Genomic DNA, 21,434 nt, shown 5'->3' with positions numbered 1-21,434 from the left:
GATAACTCCACAGCCTACTCCATCTGTGGTGTAACCATAGGAAGGATGTGATTGTACTGGAGAGGGTGCAGTGTAGATTCACCAGAGTATTACCTGGGATGGAGTGTTTCAGCTACAGGGAAAGATGGGTAAGATGAGGGAGAATCATGATTGTGTATATAAAACTGAGTGGCATAGATAGAGTAGATGGTGAGAAACATTCCCCTTTAGCAATAATAAGAGATTTCACTGGAAAGTAAAAAGCAATAGAACACTTTGGATTATTTTTTCCCACCAGCTTTCTCCCCCTCCTGTTCTTCAGAGTACTGTGGATTCCTACAAAAATGCCTGATAGAGTTTATAGCTCGAGGTGTTTGACACTATCTGCAACACAGGAGAGGGTGGTTTGGGAGAGGTTGAGCAGTTAAGTTTCTCTGTGTCATTCATCTGCCTAAGGCTGCCAGCGTCTGAGTCATCAGATCCAACTGAATTATTTTCCAGGATCTCCGAGAGGAACCAGGCATTCAACTTCCTACCAAGCCTTCTCTGCACAGCTGTCAGTCAGAAGAAGGGTCTATAAAGCTGAGTTTGAAATGTGTTCTCATGAGTCAGCGGGATCCCCATTTAGCCACAGAATTTATGAAAAAAATGATTAGCAAGTAAATTAGAATGATAAATGACTTATGGAGGACTAACAGCCCCAACAACAGCAACAATTTGTACTTGTATTTGGACAGCCTTTAAATGTAGGATAATATTCCATGACATTACATAAGCACATGGTCACCAAAAAATGTGCATTAAGCTGTGTCAGTTGGCCAAAAAGAGTACCTTTGAGAAGGAGAGGGAAATTGAAAGGATGAGTGAGGTAGTTCAGGAGCTTGGCGCTCTGCTAATAATGGAATGATTAAAAATTGATGACCTGGGCTAATTTGCAGGGACACAATGATTCTCACCCTGCAAAAGGAGAGGCTGGGAAAATAGGAGATTTCAGAGGGATAACTTTAGTCAGGTAGGGAATGAGATTGCTAAAGAATGTAAACAACAGGAATTCTGCAGATGCTGGAAATTCAAGCAACACACATCAAAGTTGCTGGTGAACGCAGCAGGCCAGGCAGCATCTCTAGGAAGAGGTGCAGTCGACGTTTCAGGCCGAGACCCTTCGTCAGGACTAACTGAAGGAAGAGTGAGTAATCACACATTCTTTCTCTCACTCTCCTTTTTCTCCCTCTGTCCCTCTGAATATACCTCTTGCCCATGCTCTGGGCCCCCCCCTCCTTGTCTTTCTTCCCGGACCTCCTGTCCCATGATCCTCTCGTATCCCTTTTGCCTATCACCTGTCCAGCTCTTGGCTCTATCCCTCCCCCTCCTGTCTTCTCCTATCATTTTGGATCTCCCCCTCCCCCTCCAACTTTCAAATCCCTTACTCACTCTTCCTTCAGTTAGTCCTGACGAAGGGTCTCGGCCTGAAACGTCGACTGCACCTCTTCCTACAGATGCTGCCTGGCCTGCTGCGTTCACCAGCAACTTTGATGTGTGTTGCTAAAGAATGTGGAGTGTTTGATCTAAGAATAAGTCCTTCAGTAGTTTATCCGATTGTAGCTCCACGGAAGCTTGTATGGTCTGACATAGACTGGCATTTATTAGAGGTAAAAAGGACAGGAAAATATAAAACTGATTTGGTAAGTGTATTTAACTCATGTGATGAAAAAATATAGTGATTATACTCAGATTTATACGGATGGTGCTAAGGAACCTGAAACAGGAGTGACAAGGTTTGGAGTGGCTATACCAGCAAAAGAAATTGGAATCAGCAGAAGAACATCTAATAAATTAGGGGTGTATACAGTGGAGATGCTGGCAGCGTTGGTTGCAGTTGCGATGGGTGGAGAAAGCTAGACAAGTCAAAGTGTTGATATGCTCAGATTCATCCTCAGTTCTAGCAAGTTTAAGGTCTTTTCACTCAAACAGCAGGCAAGATCTACTTTATGAAGTCCTTCAGTCAGTCACAAGAATTGCAAATCGGGGACGTTGGGTAAAATTTTTATGGGTTCCAGCACATGTAGGGATGAAGGGGAATGAGAGGGTGGATGAGTTGGCAAAGAGGGTGTTAAAGAAAGAAAATATAGAAATGCATGTTAGTATCAGTAAAGCAGAGGTTAAGTATGTAATCTGGGAAAAAAATCAACCAAATGTGGCAAAAAAGATGGGACAGGGAAGGGAAAGGGAGGCGTTTATATCAAATACAGAAGAGTGTTGCAGGTACTAGGGTAGGTAGTGGATACAGAAGAGAGGAAACAGTGTGGACTAGGTTAAGGCTGGGGCACTGTGAATTAAACAAAACATTGAAAATGATAGGGAAACACTAGACAGGATTGTGTGAGGAATGTCAGGAAGAGGAGTCAGTAGAACATGTAGTTCTGAGTTGCAGGAAGTATGGGATACAGGGAGAGTTGATGAGAATTAATCTGAGGGAATTGGGGGTGCAGGAATTCACATTAAAAGGGTTGCTGGGCATGGGCGCGAGGGCAGAAGTCAAGGTATTTTTAGCTTTCTTAAGGGGTACAGGGGTTTTTTATAGGATATGATGTATAAGCAGGAATAGGGTACTAGGATGGCCAAAGATGGGAAGATAAAATGTAGGTTAGGGTATGTGTGTGTGTATGATTGGGTGAAGGAATTTGGAATGTAAGTCTATTGCACACTCCAGAGCAGAAGGTGGTGGTAATGCACCATTAAACTGGGTTCCAACCGCCATAAAACAAGACGACGAAAAATTGCTGACATGTAAGAAACCAGAATTGGAACAGGTTTCAAAGATAAGTGAAGCTCTAGAGTGATTTCACACTGAAAGACTAACTGGCTCAGGTTTGAACCTTTCCTTTGCTAGTTCCAACTGATCAGCATCGACCATCCAATGCTGGGATGAGGGACTGATAATTTCCACAATGAGGCATTTTACCATTAGTGACACATTGAGTCATCCAATTCAAAGGAAACATTTCTTTGGTATAAGAGGAGATATATTTAGATTGTTTGCTGTGTGACGTGAATTGTTTCAAAAAAATGTAAGAAATTTGGGTGAAGGAGCAGTGTCTAAAATGTAGGAGAGATGATGTGGTACAAAGCACACTGGGGTGGCATGGTAGCATAGTGGTTAGTGTTAACTATTACCAGCCGGCAACCCAGGCCGTAAGGAATTTCTACACTCTCCCCGTGTCTTCATAGGTTTTCTCCAAGTGTTCTAGTTGCCTCTCCTATTCCAAAGACATACACATTAGTAGATTAATTGGTCATTGGGTGTAATTGGGTGGCGCAGGCTTGTTTGGTTAGAAAGGCCTGTACCGTGTATCTCTAAATCCCTTTTTTTTTGGTGTGTGCATGCGTGCCTGTGCAATTGCGTGCATGCGTATGTGCGTGTACAATGTTGGCGGGACGATGTCTTTTTTCAAGCCTTTACAAGGCGCGGAGCGAGACAGAGAGAGACCGTGTGGCGCGCCACTCCTCACACAGACACTTGGCAGTATTTTTCCCTTTATTTTACGAGGTCAAGTTGCGATGGAAAGTGTACTCGGGAGCAGACCCGACTGGGTTCGAACACGGGAACCTCCATTCCAGAGTCCAGTGCTGATGCCATTGCGCCACCAGCCAGCCCGTGTATCTCTAAATCTAAAACTAAAACTAAAAACAGGCCATGGCCTCAATTAAAAGAAAAGCAAATAAAGTCGCATAGAACCATCTATTTCAGGAAATAATGATGGAAGGGTTTCACTATCATGGGAGGTTGAAGGGATAGGCAAATTCAGGAGGTACCTATTGATTGAGGAATACAAAGAAAGCCAAGGAAAGTAGCATTCTTTGGTTACAATGTCTTAAAAATTAATATCTGAAAGCAAAAGTGCCATTGATGGGTGTTCATCTCAAAATAGTAAGGAAATGGAAATAATTTCCTTTTTTTTCAGTATGTAGGTGTCACAATACAACAGTAAAAGAGCATGGCATGTATAAAAATTAGGAAGCTCTATCTGTAATCAGTTTGTTACAATGAACACTGAGTATTCATGGAAGTTGTAATATTGAAAGTTAATAGACAATCTGAAATTTATAGCTCTCCTGTGCCTCAGTGCAAGGTTTTTGAATAGTAATCACAGACATTTTATTGATTTGCACCAACAGAAAAGAATCTGTGGCTCTTCCTCATCAGTGTCAGTCATGATGGATAAATTGCCTGATTTCGAAATATTCTCTCGATACGTTATCCTCTAATGCCTGTTATCCTGAAGGAGTGGTGAAATCTGTATTACTGGGAACTGCATAAAGCAGATCGAAACCAGAAGCATAATCAATTCCACTGGGCCTGTTGCATATCAATTTGTAAAGTTCCATCTGCAAAGCCTTAAAGAAGAATGAACTCTTTTTTAAAAAATCCCAGTAATTATACAGTAAATTAATGATCCCCAGTTACAAATAATGATGTATGGAATTCTCTTTTCTGCCCACCCTCCCATGCATTGGCTAGCATTTCCCTGTCATTCGTGGCATCATTAATATCAATTCTTCCAAATGCAGAGGAAGACTGAATGTTTCTTGGTCACAGAGCTAAAACAGCTAAAGGGTTTGACACCATAGACTGAACTGAATTGTTCCACTAATTTTAGTGGTTGGTGGCACACATTCACAATTGAAGCTTTTAATATTTTAGTGATATTCCGGTGAATTTCATACAGAATCCAGAATACAGAAAATGAGTCATTTGATACAAATGTTGTCACTGTTTAACTATATCCACTATACTCTTTCTGCTCATCTTCCTAATCATTTATTTCAGATATTTTTCTAGCTTTTAAATGTTTCTAAGTTACTCACCTTGCCAAGTTCCATCCTCTAATCACTATTCAGATAAAGAATTATTTTGTTCAATAATTTTGTTTAAATGAAAAGTTTGTGAACATCTTGTGGAATTGGCTGGGAATAATTCCGAAATTTGATTTAATGAGACAACTGGACTAATATGACTGTACCTCTTCCTAGAGATGCTGCCTGGCCTGCTGCTTTCACCAGCAACTTTGATGTGTGTTAACTGGATTAATATTCTTGTGTTCAGTAATATGAGATGTTAACTGGGGATGAAATATAAAACTGATAGAATAAGGGGTATATGACCATAGTAACTTGCATTTAAATAACATCTAAATGTAACATAATAAGGTACTAAACAGGACAAGAATTGGGGAGAAAAATTGACTGTAAACCAAATGTTGGAATTATTCAGGCAAATGGACAGAAGGAGGAACGGTTTAAGTTATAGAATAGAGTAATTTATGAAATAAGGTCAGGATCTAGAGGTTAAGGATGACAATATGACTGCCAAATGTTGGCTGATGAAATTACTATGAGTAATTAGTTAGAATTGGATGGATGTAGAATTCTCTGAAGATTGTAGGGCAAACTGTGATCTAATTAAGTGATCAAAAAAGCAATGAGAGAAAACCAGTAACTGAAAATAATTTCTTCTAATAAGTTTTCTTTAGTTTTTTTTACCTTCATTGCTCCAGTTTCCACAGAGCATACAGTATATGATATCAGAAGAGACCTGTCTTTTCCATAAGGTGGAAATGGCTGCTCTCAAGCATCTGGCAACACTACTTTGAACCTAATCACTGGAGATATGTAGGAGAAAGAAAAAAAAATCGAAGCGGCAGAGCTGTGGTTCCCAAAAGCCCTGCAGAAAAAAAACATGGGAAGTTTTCATTGCAGTGGACTTACTGAAGTTCAGCAGAAACTATTTATTATGCATTACAAGTGATTCAGTTCTTGGTACTCTGTTCAGTGAGAGTGAATGAAAACCAGATTTACCTTATTGCTGGTGGGTCCTTGGAAAAGAAATTCCACATAAAGTGAGAGTAAAAGGCAAATAGTTTTGCCAGATGGAATTCTCTCTTAATGATTTACAAGTCATTTGCCTCAGTGGAGTTAAAGCGTGAATAAAAAAAGAGCAACAGAAGTAGTCCAATTGTCACCTCATGGCCAAATTAATGAGAATGGATCAAAGGATCTGAGTAAGGAATTGATCTATTGGATTTCTCTAAATAAAATTGCTAAGCGTGCCTTTAATTCCACCACCTTTCTATAAATAGGGGAGAAAATAAACTGAAAACAAGCCAGCTTGATTGATGTAAAATGGTGGTTCCTCATTAGAACACTTTTGCTAGTAAAAACCTTATTTAATCTAAAGGATGAGCGAGTCTGGCTGGTTCTACCCATTTATGGTTCTGAGACGTTATACCTGAAGGATGCATGGGCAGCTACACACTATTATCCAGACATAATGGCAAGATTTTTCCTCTAATATTTCCTTCCAACAACAGAAAAAACCTGAAAGCTTCAAACACTGATCTAGAGATTAAAAAATAACAGGGAGCTCAATGGATATGATACTTCCATTGTTTTTTCGCATCTGTTTCTGCAAGTTAAAGCAAATACAGTTGGCTATCCATGAATGCATTAAATCCAACATAAAATTAGGTAAAGAAGCACGCAGTCTTATGTTGGCTTCATATGTGTTGTGAAATTTGTTGTTTTGCAGCAGCAATACAGTGCAATACATGAAAAAACTATAAACTACAATAATAAAAATATACAAAATATTAAATTAAGTAAGTAGTACAAAAAGAGAACAAAAATAGTGAGGTAATGTTCATGGGATTGTCCATTCAGAAATCTGATAGCGGAGGGGAAGCTGTTCCTAAAACATTAAGTTTGTGTCTTCAGGATCCTGTACTTTCTCTGTGATGGTAGTAATAAGAAGAGAGCATTTCCTTGGTGATGGAGCTTCTTGATGGATGCTGCCTTTTTGCCTTTTGAAGATGTCTCTGGTGCTGGGGTGCTGGGGTCTGAACAACATTAGAGAGCCAACACACATCAAAGTTGCTGGTGAACGCAGCAGGCCAGGCAGCATCTGTAGGAAGAGGTGCAGTCGACGTTTCAGGCCGAGACCCATCGTCAGGACTAACTGAAGGAAGAGTGAGTAAGGGATTTGAAAGTTGGAGGGGGAGGGGGAGATCCAAAATGATAGGAGAAGACAGGAGGGGGAGGGATGGAGCCAAGAGCTGGACAGGTGATAGGCAAAAGGGGATACGAGAGGATCATGGGACAGGAGGTCCGGGAAGAAAGACAAGGGAGGGGGGAACCCAGAGGATGGGCAAGAGGTATATTCAGAGGGACAGAGGGAGAAAAAGGAGAGTGAGAGAAAGAATGTGTGCATAAAAATGAGTAACAGATGGGGTACGAGGGGGAGGTGGGACCTTAGCGGAAGTTAGAGAGCCAAGGCGTATTAGCCTTGTTTTTAACAAGAGGATGGCTGGTGAAATCAGGGAAATACTGTACTCATTTGCAACATGGTGACACCAGATAATTGATCCATTATCTTGTTGCCATTGTTACAAGTAGGCTGCCCTCTCTAATATTTTGGATAGTAGCTGCTGCTGGGAACTTCTTTGCTGGATCAGAAGGTCATGGATTCAAATCTCACCCCAAAGACCTGAGCACAAAGTTTTTGCTGATTCTTTAGTAAAGTACAGATGTGCTGTATGGTTGACAGTCCTGTCTCTAAGGTAAGACAATCAAAAACTCAACTGCCAGTGCAGCTGATATAAAGGGTTTCATGGCTCACTCAAAGAACAATGAAGTGCACTTGGCTAATATTTATCTTTTTATCAATGTCACTAAACTAACTTTCAGGATAATATATTGCTGTTTGTGATATTGCATGTTGCAGCAGTAACTACACAATAAAAATGAGGATAGTTGCTGTTAAATGTTCTGTGATATTCTGATGTTGGGAAAGAAGTAAATGTTTTCAAGTTCAAGTCCAACTTTATTGTCACCTGACTGTACATATATTCAACTAAACGAAACAATGTTCCTCCGGACCATGGGTGCACCCATAATACATAGATCACACATAGCCCATAAAATAAAATTGTACCACAACTAAGTTAGTAAAATGTAATTCCAAATGCATGTGAAGTGCGATGTACAGGTAAACAGTTAATAGTACAGCAAACAGTAAGGAGCTCGCTCTTCTGGAGACTAGACCTCGGTGGTGGCAGGGTATTCATTAGTCTCACAGCCTGAGGGAAGAAGTTGTTACCCAGTCTGGCTCTCCTAGTCCTGATGCTCCTGTACCTCGTTCCCGACCGTAGTGGATCAAAGAGATTGTGGAATGAGTGGTAGGGATTCTCAACAAAGCTTTGGGCTAGCTGGATATTGTGAGATCCTGGGCCATGAAGACCAGCAGCAACACAGCACTTTTTATAATGCATGGAGATAATCACAGTGTTCACCCCCTTGTGCTTCCTTTCACCCAGTCTTAACCAATGCTGAATGCAATAGTTGCAGATTGAATCAGACCACAGTTACTAGAGTTATTGATATTTAATCCAGCTCACCTAAAGTCACTGCCTTTTTGAAAAAAACCTGGAATAGCAATTAATGCCTGTCTAATCATTGGGGAGCAGCTGAAAAATGGGAAGGAACTAGCTAGAGAAGAAAATTCAAATGATGACCAATCTCAAAGTTTAACAAAAATGTTGCTATTTCAAATTTATATTTGGAAAACTAAATGAGCTTTTTTTTTGAGAATAACAATTTTAAAATGCTTGACACAGATCTGATTCCATTCAGTTGCAGGTGCAATGTTTAATGCAAGGTGCATCTTCACCTCACAATGAATACCTGTGCGAGACAGACAATCCTCGACAATGAAAGCACCTATCTCTCTAAACTAATTAACTTAATTGTGAACATGCTCATTGTTTCCACAAAGTATTCACTGTAGCTTCTGATTGTGCCTCATCGCCACTTCCTCACTCCCCGCCCTCACAGTATTCCTTGTAAATTGACATTTTAGCCAAGCATGTAAAATCATGGGATTATGCAGCACATGCAAGGGTTATTTGGTCTATCATGCATTGCCAGATCTTTGAAAGAGTATACTCCCCAAGCATTTTCCCAATATCCTGATCATTCTCAGTTTCTGAAGTATTTATTCTAATCCATTTTAAGTTACTATAGAAACTGTTTTTATCACTCTTTCAGGCAGTGAATTATAGGTCAACATAACATACTGTGTTTTTTTAAAGAAAGCTCACCATTCTGTCCTCCGATTGACTTAACAATTGTTTAAAATCTGATAATACCACTAGAAGAAATGGGTTCTCTCTACTGTCCATTTACTCTATCTGAACTCCTTATTTTCAAAGCCTGTATTGAATATTTTTTTATATTCTAATTTTTTAAAGCCAAGTACCCCAAATTTTCCTCTCTCCACATGGCTGAAGTCCTTCATTCTTGATATCACTTTGTGAAGCATCTCCAGGACCTTTTCATAGCCTTAACATCCTCTGTGTAGCTACCAGAACTAAACAAAGCACAAATTTCTAAACCAAACACATCACCTTATTTGACCACACCAGCCCTATGCAAAGTTTTCCCTTCCTGTTCTATTAACCTCTGGTTCCACCAGTACTTGTTTCATCAGGCCTTGGGGATTTATCCACCTTAATTCACCTCAAGATAGTCACACACTACTGTCTTTAGAGTTTATAGAGAAAGGTGCCGAAAACAAAAGAAAAACATCCAGTGGATGGCAGTTCAGTGGGCGAAAATGCCTTATGAAAGGAGAGGTCAGAGGAGAATGGCTAGACTGGTTCAAACTGACAGGAATGCGACAGTAACTCATATGACAATAGAGGTGTGGAAAAGAGTATCTGTGAATTCACAATATATCAAACCTTGAAGTGGATGGGTTATAGCCACGGAAGACCATGAACATATATACTCAGTGGCCACTTTATTAGGAAAATGGCCACTGAGCGTATTCCATGGCATTTGTTGTTTTGTGGCAGCATAGGATGCAAGAACAACCGATTTCTAATATGGCAGAAGAAATACGAAAGTGCAGCTTTGTTAATCATGGTTCCTTGGATCACAAACAAGAGAAAATCTGCGGATGCTCGAAGTCCAAGCAACACACGCAAAGTACTGGAGGAACTCAGCAGACCAGGCAGTATCTTTTCGAGAGGGTCTCAGCCCAAAACATCGACTGTACTTTTTCCCATAGATGCTTCTTAGCCTGCTGAGTTCCTCCAGCATTTTGAGTGTGTTAACGTGGTTCCTTGAATAGTAATTTAGAGAGAGAAATATTAAATCGAGAATATTCTATCCAATTCTTGTAAAGAATCTCAGCAGCTTCAACCAAATGATTTATTGGACAACCATTATCATTGCTCTTAAATCGTTTCTCTTCATTCTGTGGATCAAAACTGTTTTGTTCACTTTAAGTGCAACTGGAATGGCCATTACTTTTAGCCAGAGAGTTAAGAGGCTCGAGAATGGTTTTTCATTTTCTCTGGTCAAGAGTCCCATCTCATGTCTTTTAATCCCTTTAGTCCTGTCACACATGCACTTCATTCCCTTCAAGGCCTCCTCAATTTCTTGTACTTTGATTGGCTTTATCAGATCATTACTTTTCTCATGGAATTGGCATCTTGCCATCTTGCAGTCTGCAGAATACAGTTTGGCTTGGAACCATGCCTGTACCTCTCCACATTGAAAAGGCATTGGACATATCTAATGAGGTTCTAAAAGAAAAAGAAATTAGCTTTATTTGTCACATGCACATTGAAACATTGTCATTTGCATCAAATAAAATTAGCAAGGATTATGCTGGGAGCAGCCTGCTAGTGTCAATATGCTTCCAGTGCCAACATAGCACGTGTAAAATTCATTAACCCTAACTGTACATCTTTGGAATGTGGGAGGAAACCAGAGCACCCAGAAGGAAAGCCACATAGTTAGGGGGAGGACGTACAAACTGCTTACAGACAGCGGTGGAATCAAACACTGATCAGTGATCGCTAGTCTTGTTGAGCGATTGCACTAACCGCTACACTGCTGAGGCACCTTCACAGTCTAGTCTCCCCAATCTTTATAATGCATTCTCCTGAGGTTCCTGTAGTTGATTTTGCATTTATATGTGCATCTCTTTGCCTTTGTTTACTGTAATGTTGAACCTCTTCACTACAGGCTTTTGTGAAGAATCCCATTGGGCTGATTGTTCCATGATTTCTGCTATTCTTTTAATACTTCTTGGTTGGCCTAACGATGCCGCTTGTAAGCGGCCAAGGCCTTTGCACATTTTATAGAATTAATCCTTTGTGCCCCGTGACTTTTTAAGGGTCCTTACACCTAAGACAATGGTGTTACATTGTGTGGAGCTCTCTGGCAAGCAGGTGTTGATCATTTGATCATAAATCAAATTTGGTGTTTCTCTTGAGGATTCGATTGACGTAGTATCAACCTCATTGTATTTTCCAGTTCTGGGCTGTTATTTCTATTTGTTCTTTATGTTGTCCCTTTGGGATTCTATCTGCAGGCCCTCCTTTATTTAATTATTTATTTAGATACAACACAGACTAGACCCTTCCGGCCCTTTGAGCCATGTCACCCAGCAAACCCGTACAAACTCTTTACAGGCAGTGGCGGGAATTGAACCCGAGTCACCTGTACTGTAAAGGGATGTGCTAATCATTACGCTACTGTGCTGCCCTTCTTGAGTGCTATTCCCTGGACATCCATCTACAATGCCTTGAAAAATTATTCAGTTCCCAACCCTTTATCCATAGAAAGCAGTATTACAACCAGGGATTTTCATCAATCTAACTGATCACATGCTTTAGGAAGATGAACTTCCTCCCCAGATTAAGCTTTCTGGCAGAGGTAGCAGGTTTTTATCCAGGATTTCTTTGTATTTAGCAGGATTCCTCCTCCCATCAGTCCTGACCAGATTTCCAGTCCCTGCTGCTGAAAAGCATCCCCATAGCATGATGCTACCTCCACTTTACAGTTATCTGGCTGATGTGCCATCTGAGATTTACACAACATGTACTGCTAAAGACTTGCAAAGCCTCACTTAGAAGATACTGTAAAGAAGATCTTGTGGTCGATGAGACTAAAGTGGAATGCCTTGGCTTCAACACTAAGTGGTACATATGGCGTAAATCTAATACTGCGCATCAGCCAGGTAACGCCATCCCTACTGTAAAGTCTTGTGAAGTGAGCATCGTGCTATGGGGATGCTTTTCAGTGTGACTTGGTGTGGATTAGAACCATTAAGGATACCATAGCTACAGTATTCAAATACAATCTTGGCCCTTGGCCAAGAATCATAGTTCCTCTTGTTTTGCAGGTGGCCAGAAAGCAAAGCACTGCAGATGTTGCGTCTGAAATATAAACAGAAAATGCTCAAAATATTCAGCAGGGCCAGGTAATGCCTGCTAAGAAGGATGTATTTAGGTAGATGAACCTTATAGATGCCCTGATGAAAGGTTATAGATCACAGATCAACTATTTCTCTCTCCACAAATGCGACCTCTCCTTGTTCACCCTTTTGAAGCCTGCATCATTTGGAAGAATTGAATCAGTTCTTAATAGTTGCTTTTCAAAGGCCGTCAGCTTCTCCCACAATTGCAGTTCTCAATCCTGACACTTGTACACCTTTTCAGCACTTTTCTCAAATGCTTCAATATGCATTTATCATATGGAGACTATAGCTCTGCACGGTATTCTAAGCACAGATCTGTATAGAATTTATGAAGTAGAAATAGGGTAGCTCCCCCAGGAGCGGCCTGGAAGACATACGGTTTCGGGGTGCAACCCTGTAGCACTGTGGACAACCCAATTCCTCACCGGTGTCACCCACTGAAGCGTCGCGGAAGATCAGAAGATCAAGACAACAAATAAGCAATGCTGCAGACTGTAACAACGAGCTGCTGGTCTCCCTCTCGCTGCGGCAGGAGTGATACCTCTCTCTCCCTCGTTAGTGAGAGAGAGAGCCTGTGGGATATCGAGGTGTTGGGATGGACAGTGTTTTTTTTTGATGGTCTCGGGTTCATGGTCTCTTAGGGTGCTATTGCCTGCATGGCAGGTGGTAGGAGGGGGAGGGTGGAAGATTGATGCTTTGCTGCTGCTTGCATGTGGGAGTGGGAGGGGGCTTTGGGGTTCTAATGTTTTTTTCTGTCATTCATTCTTTGGGGTTTTTTTCTGTTTTGCAGATACCTATGGAGAGTAAGAATTTTAGGTTGTATTCTGTATTAATTCTCTGATATTAAGTGGAACCATTGAATCATTGAACCTTATTACCATAGTCTATAATTGATTGCAAAAGCTGTTTTTGTGAAAAAGCATTTACTTCGACTTAATGTCATCAGTTAGATGTGGCTAACTGGGAATGTAGAAGTGACTATGTGCATTTCTGATTTACTAAATTTTAAACATGGTTTCTCGGTATGTTTCACATAGTATAGGTCTGTGAACTTTGTCTTCTTGTACATTTGCAGAATAATCTGAGAATTTTTTTGTTTTGTTTTTTTTTTATTTCCCAAGTTTCTATATATTTATGAACGTACAGTAAACCTGTTAGTCTTGCGAGACCATGGATCTGCACCTGGAAAGTCTTCACTCTCCAGGGCGCAGGCCTGGACAAGGTTGTACGGAAGACCAGCAGTTGCCCATGCTAAGTGCCTTGCTCAAAGACACAACACGCTGCCTCAGCTGGGGCTCGAACTCACAACCTTCAGATCGTTAGTCCAATGCCTTAACCACTTGGCCACGTGCCCACACAGTAAATATGCACCTGCAAAGTACATTTACCCCGTGTGAGCTATTTTCCACATAAATTGCTGCTTGTGGTTAATATAGCATGGCCATAAATGTAACAATAGAGATCAGGCACTGATTGTCTTTTTACTAGTACTGAGTTATTGAATTGAATTGAATTGACTTTATTTCTGACATCCTTCACATACATGAGGAGTAAAAATCTTTACATTACGTTTCTGTCTAAATGTACAATGTGCAATCATAGTAATTTATAATAATTTATGATAAATAGAACAGTCAGTGTAACACAGAAATATACTCAAATCAGTGTGAATTAATCTGTCCGATGGCCTGGTAGAAGTTGTCCTGGAACCCGTTTGTCCTGGCTTTTATGCTGTGGTATTGTTTCCTGATGGTAGCAGCTGGAGTAGATTGTCCCTTTTTTTCACACCTGTCTTTGTAAATGTCCTGAATCATGGGAAGTTCACAACTACCGATGCGCTGGGCTGTCCGCACCACTCTCTGTAGAGTCCTGAAGTTAAGGGAGGTACAGTTCCCATGCCAGACATTGATGCAGCCAGTCAGGATGCTCTCAATTGTGCCCCTGTAGAAAGTTCATAGGATTTGGGGGCCCATATCAAACTTCTTCAGCTGTCTGAGGTGAAAAAGGCATTGTTGTGCTTTTTTCACCACACAGCTGGTGCATACAGCCCACGTGAGGTCCTCGGTGATGTGGATGCTGAGGAAATTAAAGTTGTTTACCCTCTCAACTCCAGATCCATTGATGTCATTAGGGATTAGCCCATCTCCATTCATCCTGTAATCCTTTGTTTAGGGACAATTCTTTTGTTTATGATTCTAGAAGAAGATGGCTCATTTGTATTGTGCTTGTGCATGTTATACATAAAAGTATTTGTAAAAAAATAAAATGTGAGCACTATTTGCAGATATGTGGGTCAAAAATCAGGAAGAGCCAATTCCTGTTATCAGTGGAAAATGCAAAACCCTGGGAATGATGTGGTGTTTTTATAATAAAACTAACATGGAATGGCTTGGCATCCGACTGTTAAGCTGCAAATCAAATTATTAAGAATGCTGAGATATTTCAAACAGTCTAAACTGTGTACAAAATAGCATTGATTCATATTTGTATCTTCACTCTGTACTGGTTTCTCTATAATAGAACATGGTCTGTGTATGTGATCATAAATTATATAGCTTTGTTCTTTTATGTCGCGTTGGTGCAGCAGAGTGACTCATGCATGCAGAAAGCACTAAGAGCTTTGATTTCAAATATATCAAGGAAATTGCAAAATATTAAATACTCCCTCTGTTTCTACTAACTTCATCCCTTTACTCTACACCTCGTTCCTCCTTTATCAATCATGCCTACTTCCGTGGTAAACTGGGACATCTCCTGGTGAGGTTGGCTGGTCTAGAGCCTTTGTTTCAAGAAACAACTTCTTCTTGCTCTGTGGATGGTTTTAAGTGGTAGACGCTGACTCATTTGTTCAGCCCCTTCACGTATCAAGCTCACAAACTTATCTTACGCAGTGGAGTTTAAGTAGTGATATTGAAAATGGTGTAATGCTTGAGAGGTCTTGGATGCTGATGCAATTGCCAGGCACTTCACTGAAGTATTATGAGACAAGAATTAGCACAGAGTTAAAAGATGTAAATATATGTGACCAGAAACCTGATCAATGAAGTAGTTTCAAGGACTCAATCCAAAAGGTTTAGGATGAGAACTACAGAATTTAAGGCTTATGAAATGGAAAGTAATGATACAGATGGTGGGACGTACAGGCATGATTTCATACTACAGGAAATCAGCTCCTTCAGCTCACCGATGTCTATGTTGTCTGTACCTATCTACTCTAATCCCAAGCACAAAATACTCTGCAGATGCTGGGGTCAAAGCAACACTCACAACACGCTGGAGCAACTCAGCAGGTCGGGCAGCATCCGTGGAAACGATGAGTCGACGTTTCAGGCCGAAACCCTTCGTCAGGACTGTAGAGGGAGGGGGCAGAGGCCCTGTGGAAAAGATGAGTCGATGTTTCGGGCCAAAACCCTTCATTAGGACTGTAGAGGGAAGGGACAGAGGCCCTGTTAAGGCTTTATAGGGCCTCTGCCCCTTCCCTCTACAGTTCTGACGAAGGGTTCCGGCCCGAAACGTCGACTCATTGTTTCCACGGATGCTGCCCGACCTGCTGAGTTCCTCCAGCGTGTTGAGAGTGTTACTCTAATCCCATTTACCCACATTAGGTCTGTAGCTTTCTATGCCTTGACACTTCATTACGGAAGTGCTGCCTCATTAAAGACCACCAGTGTCCAGGCCATGCCATCTCCAGTCAGGTAGGAGTTACAAATTCAAAGCAACAAAACCCTAATCACTACAATTTAGCAACAGCATGGTCCCACTGATCACTCTGCACTAAAACGCATGTTAATTATTTTTAGTCCTGGTTACGTTCTTTCTTGCAAACATGGGGTCAAATGTATGTTTTTCTTGTGAATGCTAATTACATGCCTAAGATGCAGCAGCAGGTTTTTCATTGCACCTGTGCATACATGTACTTATGCATATGACAATAATTGACCATAATCTCAATTTTGAGTATGACCTGTGCAGAAGTGTAGTCTAAGCAATAAATGACTTTTGCAGTGCAGCTAGTGCTACAATATATGAAAATACAGTTGCTATATGTCACTGCAAGGTCTTACAAATAGCATTTTAATAACCACACAAACTATTTTGGTGATGTTAGCTGAAATGTAAATGCCAGAACCTAGTGGGAGTTATCTTGATCTTCAAATAGTGCTATGCATAGGCAAAAGGAGACTTAGTATTTCCTCCAAAAGTAACCTCTACAACTGATCTATATTCCTTCAGCTATACTGGAGATTTAGCATACTTTCTGCTGAAACCAAGGACACAACAAATGCTGGAAAAATATGTGCAATGATACACACAATCCAACCAAAAACCCACCACTTTTCATGCATTATTTTAACTGAATGGTAAATCAGGCTTTGGTCAGTAGTCAGATTTTCATCCCTCAACCTAGTTAATGTCCAGTAACAGGAGAGGCTAGCTCAAAATTATCGCTTCTATGGGAATATATTAAAGCTGTCCACTATAATGAGTGTCATTGAATCAGAGTTGCTTAATAAATCCTTTTCCTTTTCTGTGAAACCTTCGCTCAATATAAACTAAATTGTTCTTCAAATTCAATTTCATACCTGTGGTGCTGGAAAATGATTATATAATTCAACTTTAAAGTGAGGGACCAGCATAGGCCAGTCGGAGATAAGTAGCATCTCTAATCATGAAGCCAATGCAAAACACTTTTAAAAAGAAAAATAATTCAGAACCTGGTGACTGGTATGACACAGGCACGGAGAAACAATGTGCTCCATAGAAACCAGTTACAATCTAATGCTCCATCAAGCATTGCTATAGTGCCCTAGTAAATTGAAATCTTTTCAGCTACCAGGAATCTGCCCAGGAGACAAACTGCAATTTGTCAGAGAAGAGGCTTGCAGTGCTGATAGAAGCTGTCAGCTTATTTTTTTTGCAACAACAGGATCTGCATTGCATACAAATCAGAACAATGTAACGCTATTAACACCTTGAATATCTTGGGTCCAATATCTCACTGTGCATAGAAATGGCATTTATGTAGTGGCTTTCATAACATTTCATGATTCTTCGCACCCAATTTAAAGAGCGGCCAGGAATGCAGTGTTGAAAACCCAGCAGCAATTTCGCACAAGAAAGATTCTGAAACAACAATGAGACCATCAATGACAATCCATTGATCTAGAGAAGACCATTACATGGTTTACTAGCAGATCTAGAGATAATTTGGTAATCAGACCCTTAACTGACTGATCTGTTTGTAGTTTGAGGCCATGTGGGCAAGCTGCTCTTTGTTGCACCTTCTCCCTTTCCACGCTCTTCGTGAATGAGAGCGCAACATCTTGCAGGATGGGAGCCATTTGAAAACTACAGGAGTAAGCCTAATTTGAGCCAATAAAAAGAAAGGAGATGCAAGCGGAGCAGCCATTGTTGGAGTGGGACAGTGTTAGAATGGTTCGGCTTTGGGTTAACAGGCTTGGACAAACACAGGCAGAGGTTCTAAGTAAGTTTCTGGTAAGTTTTTGTTTTACTGTTAGTACATAGTGCACCGAGAATGCGTCTAGAGTTTGTGGTACGTTCACTATGTGAGATGTGGGAACATTGGGAGACCTCCAGTCTCCCTGCCAACTACATTTGCATGAAGTGGTCCGAGCTTCAGCTCCGTAGCGACCATGCTAAGGAACTGTAGCTGCATGCTCAGTGACCTTTGGCTCATACGGGAGAATAAGGAGATGATAGAAAGGAGCTACAGGGAGGTAGTCACCCGTAAGTTGCAGGAAGCAGGTGCCCGGGTGACTGTCAGAAGAGGGAAAGGGAATAGGCAGTCAGTGCTGAGTATCCTTGTGGCTGTTCCCCACAATAATAAGTATACTGTTCTGGATACTTTGGGTGGGGGGGGGGGTGGAAATGACCTACCAGAGAGAAGCGGCAGAGCTGTGACTGGCATTAAGTCCGGCTTTGTGCTCAGAGGGGAAGAGGAAGAAGAGGAGTGTAGGAGCGATAAGGGATTCCATAGTTAGGGGAGCAGACAGAAGATCCTGCAGATGTGATAAAGATACCTGGATGGTATTTAGTCTCCCAAGTGCCAGGGTCAGAGATGTCTCCGATCAGGTCTACAGCATTCTAAAGGGAGAGGGTGAACAGCCAAAAGTCATAGTACGTATTGATACCAACAACATAGATAGGAAATGGATGGAGGTAATGAAGAGAGAATAAAGGGAGTTAGGTAGAAAGCTGAAAAAGCAAGAACTCTGAGGTAGTAATCTCTGGGTTGCTGTCAGTGTCACTTGCCAGTGAGGGTAAGAGTAGGATAATTTGGCAGAGGAATGTATGGCTGAAGAACTGGTGCAGAGGGCATATTTCTGGATCATTGGCATTACTTCTGGGGAAGGTATGACCCATACAGAAAAGACAGGTTACACCTGAACCCCCAGGGGGATCAATATCCTTGTGGACAGTTTTGCTCAAGATGTTGGGGGTTTAAACTAATTTGGAAGGTGGATCAGAACCAGAATGACAGGGCTGTGGGTGGGGCAGTTGGTGTACAAGTAGATGGAGTGTGTAGTGAGAATTTGAGTAAGGTCAGGCAGGTGAAAGAGCACAACTGCAGTCAGTGGGATGAGCTGAAGAGTGATGAATACAGGACTGAAGGTGTTACATTTGAATGTACACAATATATGGAATAAGGTAGATAATCTTGTAGCACAATTAGAAAGTGGCAAGTATGACATTATGGACGTCACTGAGCTGTGGCTAAAAGAAGATCATAGTTGGGACCTTAAATCCAAGAAGACACCTTGTATTGAAAGGTCAGCAGGTAAGCAGAGGGGTTGGGGTGCCTCTGTTTGTAAAAATGTGAAATCAAATCTTAGAATGAGATGACATAGGGTCCAAAAATGTAGAATCCTTGTGGGTAGAGTTAAGACATTACAAGGGTAAAAAGTTCCTGATGGGACTATACAGGCCTCTGAACAGTAGCCAGGATTTGGGATACAAATTACAATGGGAGAGAGAAAAGGAATGTAAAAAGGGTAATGTTATGATAATCATGGGGTGGGGGAGATTTCAATATTTAGGTAGATTCTGCTTTAAGGTGGCGATTGTGAACCTCTGCAACTTCTGCCTGGTGGATAATGAAACAAGGAAGGCAACTAAATACTTTGTTAACCATACTTTTTCTGGCAAATGATGATCGCAAGTAATAGTCTACAACTTCCCTTTGGACTTGGAGGCAATTCAATGTAGCAGACAAATCTCAAGGTTGTATATTTTGAAAGTAACTGCACTTTGAACTTTGAACTTTGAGATTGGAAAAATCAGTTGGTGCTGGATCTCAAAAGAGGGAATTTGTAGAATGCCTTTCAGATGGCTTTTTAGAACAGCTTGTGGTTGAGCCCACTAGCAGAAAGCCAATTCTGGATTGGGTGTTGTGTAATGAACCAAATTTAATTAGGGAGCTTAAGGTAAAGGAACCCTTAGGAAGTAGTAATCATAATATAAACATGAGAAAGTCTGCAGATGCTGGAAATCCAAAGTAATACACACAAAGTGCTGGAGGAACTCAGCAGGTCAGGCATCTATGGAAATGAACAGTCAACGTTTCAGGCCAAGTCCTTTCTTCAGGACTCATAATATGATAGATTTCCACCTTTCAGTTTGAGAGGGAAAAGATAAAGGTAAGTTGTATCAGTATTATAGTGAAGTAAAGAGAATTACAGAGCCATGAGAGAGGAGCTGGCCAGAGTTGATTGGAAGGGGACACTAGCAGGGATGATGGCAGAACAACAATGGCTGGATTACAAAGATGAAGAAATATTCTAAATGGAGGTTAAGGCAATTGTGGCTGACAAGGGAAGTCAAAGACAGCATAAAAGTAAAGGAGAAGGTATACAATATAGAAAAATTGAATAGGAGGTTAGATGATTGAGGAGCTTTTAAAAACCAACTGAAGGCAACTAAAGAAGCTAAAAGGGGAAAAAAGATGAAATATGAAGGGAAGCTAGCCAATAATATACAAATGTAAAAGAGGATACCAATAGATTTTTTTCCAATATATAAAGAGTAAAAGCAAAGGGAGAATTGATAGCAGACTGCCTGAAAATGATGCCAGAGAGGTAGTAATGGGGGACAAAGAAATGGTGGAGGAACTTAGTAAGTATTTGCCATCACTGTTCACTATAGAAGACACTAGCAATATGCCAGAAATTCAAAGTGTCAAGAGCCAGAAGTGCGTGTTGTTGCAATTACTCAGGAGAAGGTGCTTGGGAAGATGGAAGTTCTAAAGGTAGGTAAATCACCAGCACTAGCAAACAACACCACCAAAGGCAACATTGTCAGGACGGTTCATGGAGCAACTCCTTTAATTTCTTTGACTTCTTTTACATCTTCATTTTAACTCAGATGTGGTTCTGCTACTTTTGGAGCCTGTTACCTACATTCTGGCAAAGTGTTTTCAGGCTGATTGGGTAATCTGGTGCTTTGCCGTCTCGGAGAGGGTCCCACGAGGCCGTGAGCAAAGTGTGCATCATGGAGGCCAGGAAATCATCTCTTGCCAATTAAAGCACCGAGAAAAATTGAAATAATTGAGGCGGGCGTGGAGGGCGAGTGAAAGTTCAGCACCATCTACCAGCTTCTCACTCGCTGCTGGTGGAGGAAGGTGTCTGCATCTGGTAGACTTCCTCTCTCTCTTGCTTGCTGCTCTCGAGGGAAGGTTCTTGGATTCAAATAATCATTATCTCTCTGTCTCCCTTGATTCTGTCAGAGGATGGAAGGTTTAACTGCTGCGGTTTGTAGATTTGGACTCTCATTATGACGTGTTGTGGTCCTGGTCGCCCCTTTTTTGTCGGGTGATTTTTGAATCGAGGGGGCCAGCAGATAATGAACACTGAGCTGAACTGAAATATGCCTTTTTGTTTTGTGTTTTGTGGTCTGTATTTCTCCCTCTTTTTTTGTTATCGTTTGCGTGATTTTATTTGCACGTGTGGGGAAGTGGAAGGTTGATTTTTTCTTTGAATAGTTTGGTTTCATGGTTCTTTGTTGCATGGTTGTCTTTGGGGAGGACAAATTTCAGGGTTGTATGCTGCATTCATACTTTCATGATAAATGCACTTTGAATCTTTGAATTTTCTAAATAAATGTATGTATACTA

General features: G+C 41.0%; 1 protein-coding gene across 11 annotated transcripts in view; it reads right to left on the bottom strand.

Annotated features, from left to right (window-relative positions):
* Positions 1–21,434, bottom strand: part of LOC140210015 (uncharacterized) — a 117,115-nt gene that overhangs the window by 19,587 nt on the left and 76,094 nt on the right. Inside the window, exon 1 of one of the 11 annotated variants that reach the window (XR_011889128.1) lies at positions 5,521–5,695. The exons of the other annotated variants lie outside the window; for them this stretch is intronic. The gene's annotated coding sequence lies outside the window, so the exon portion shown is untranslated. Of the gene's footprint in view, positions 1–5,520; positions 5,696–21,434 lie in introns of those variants that run through there. 11 annotated transcript variants of the gene reach the window in all.

The sequence above is a fragment of the Mobula birostris genome, chromosome 14 (assembly GCF_030028105.1).
Source record: "Mobula birostris isolate sMobBir1 chromosome 14, sMobBir1.hap1, whole genome shotgun sequence".
In the NCBI taxonomy this organism is placed as follows: Eukaryota; Metazoa; Chordata; class Chondrichthyes; order Myliobatiformes; family Myliobatidae; genus Mobula; species Mobula birostris.
Note: the sequence above shows the minus strand (reverse complement) of the source record. Positions and strands in the feature narration are given on the sequence as shown.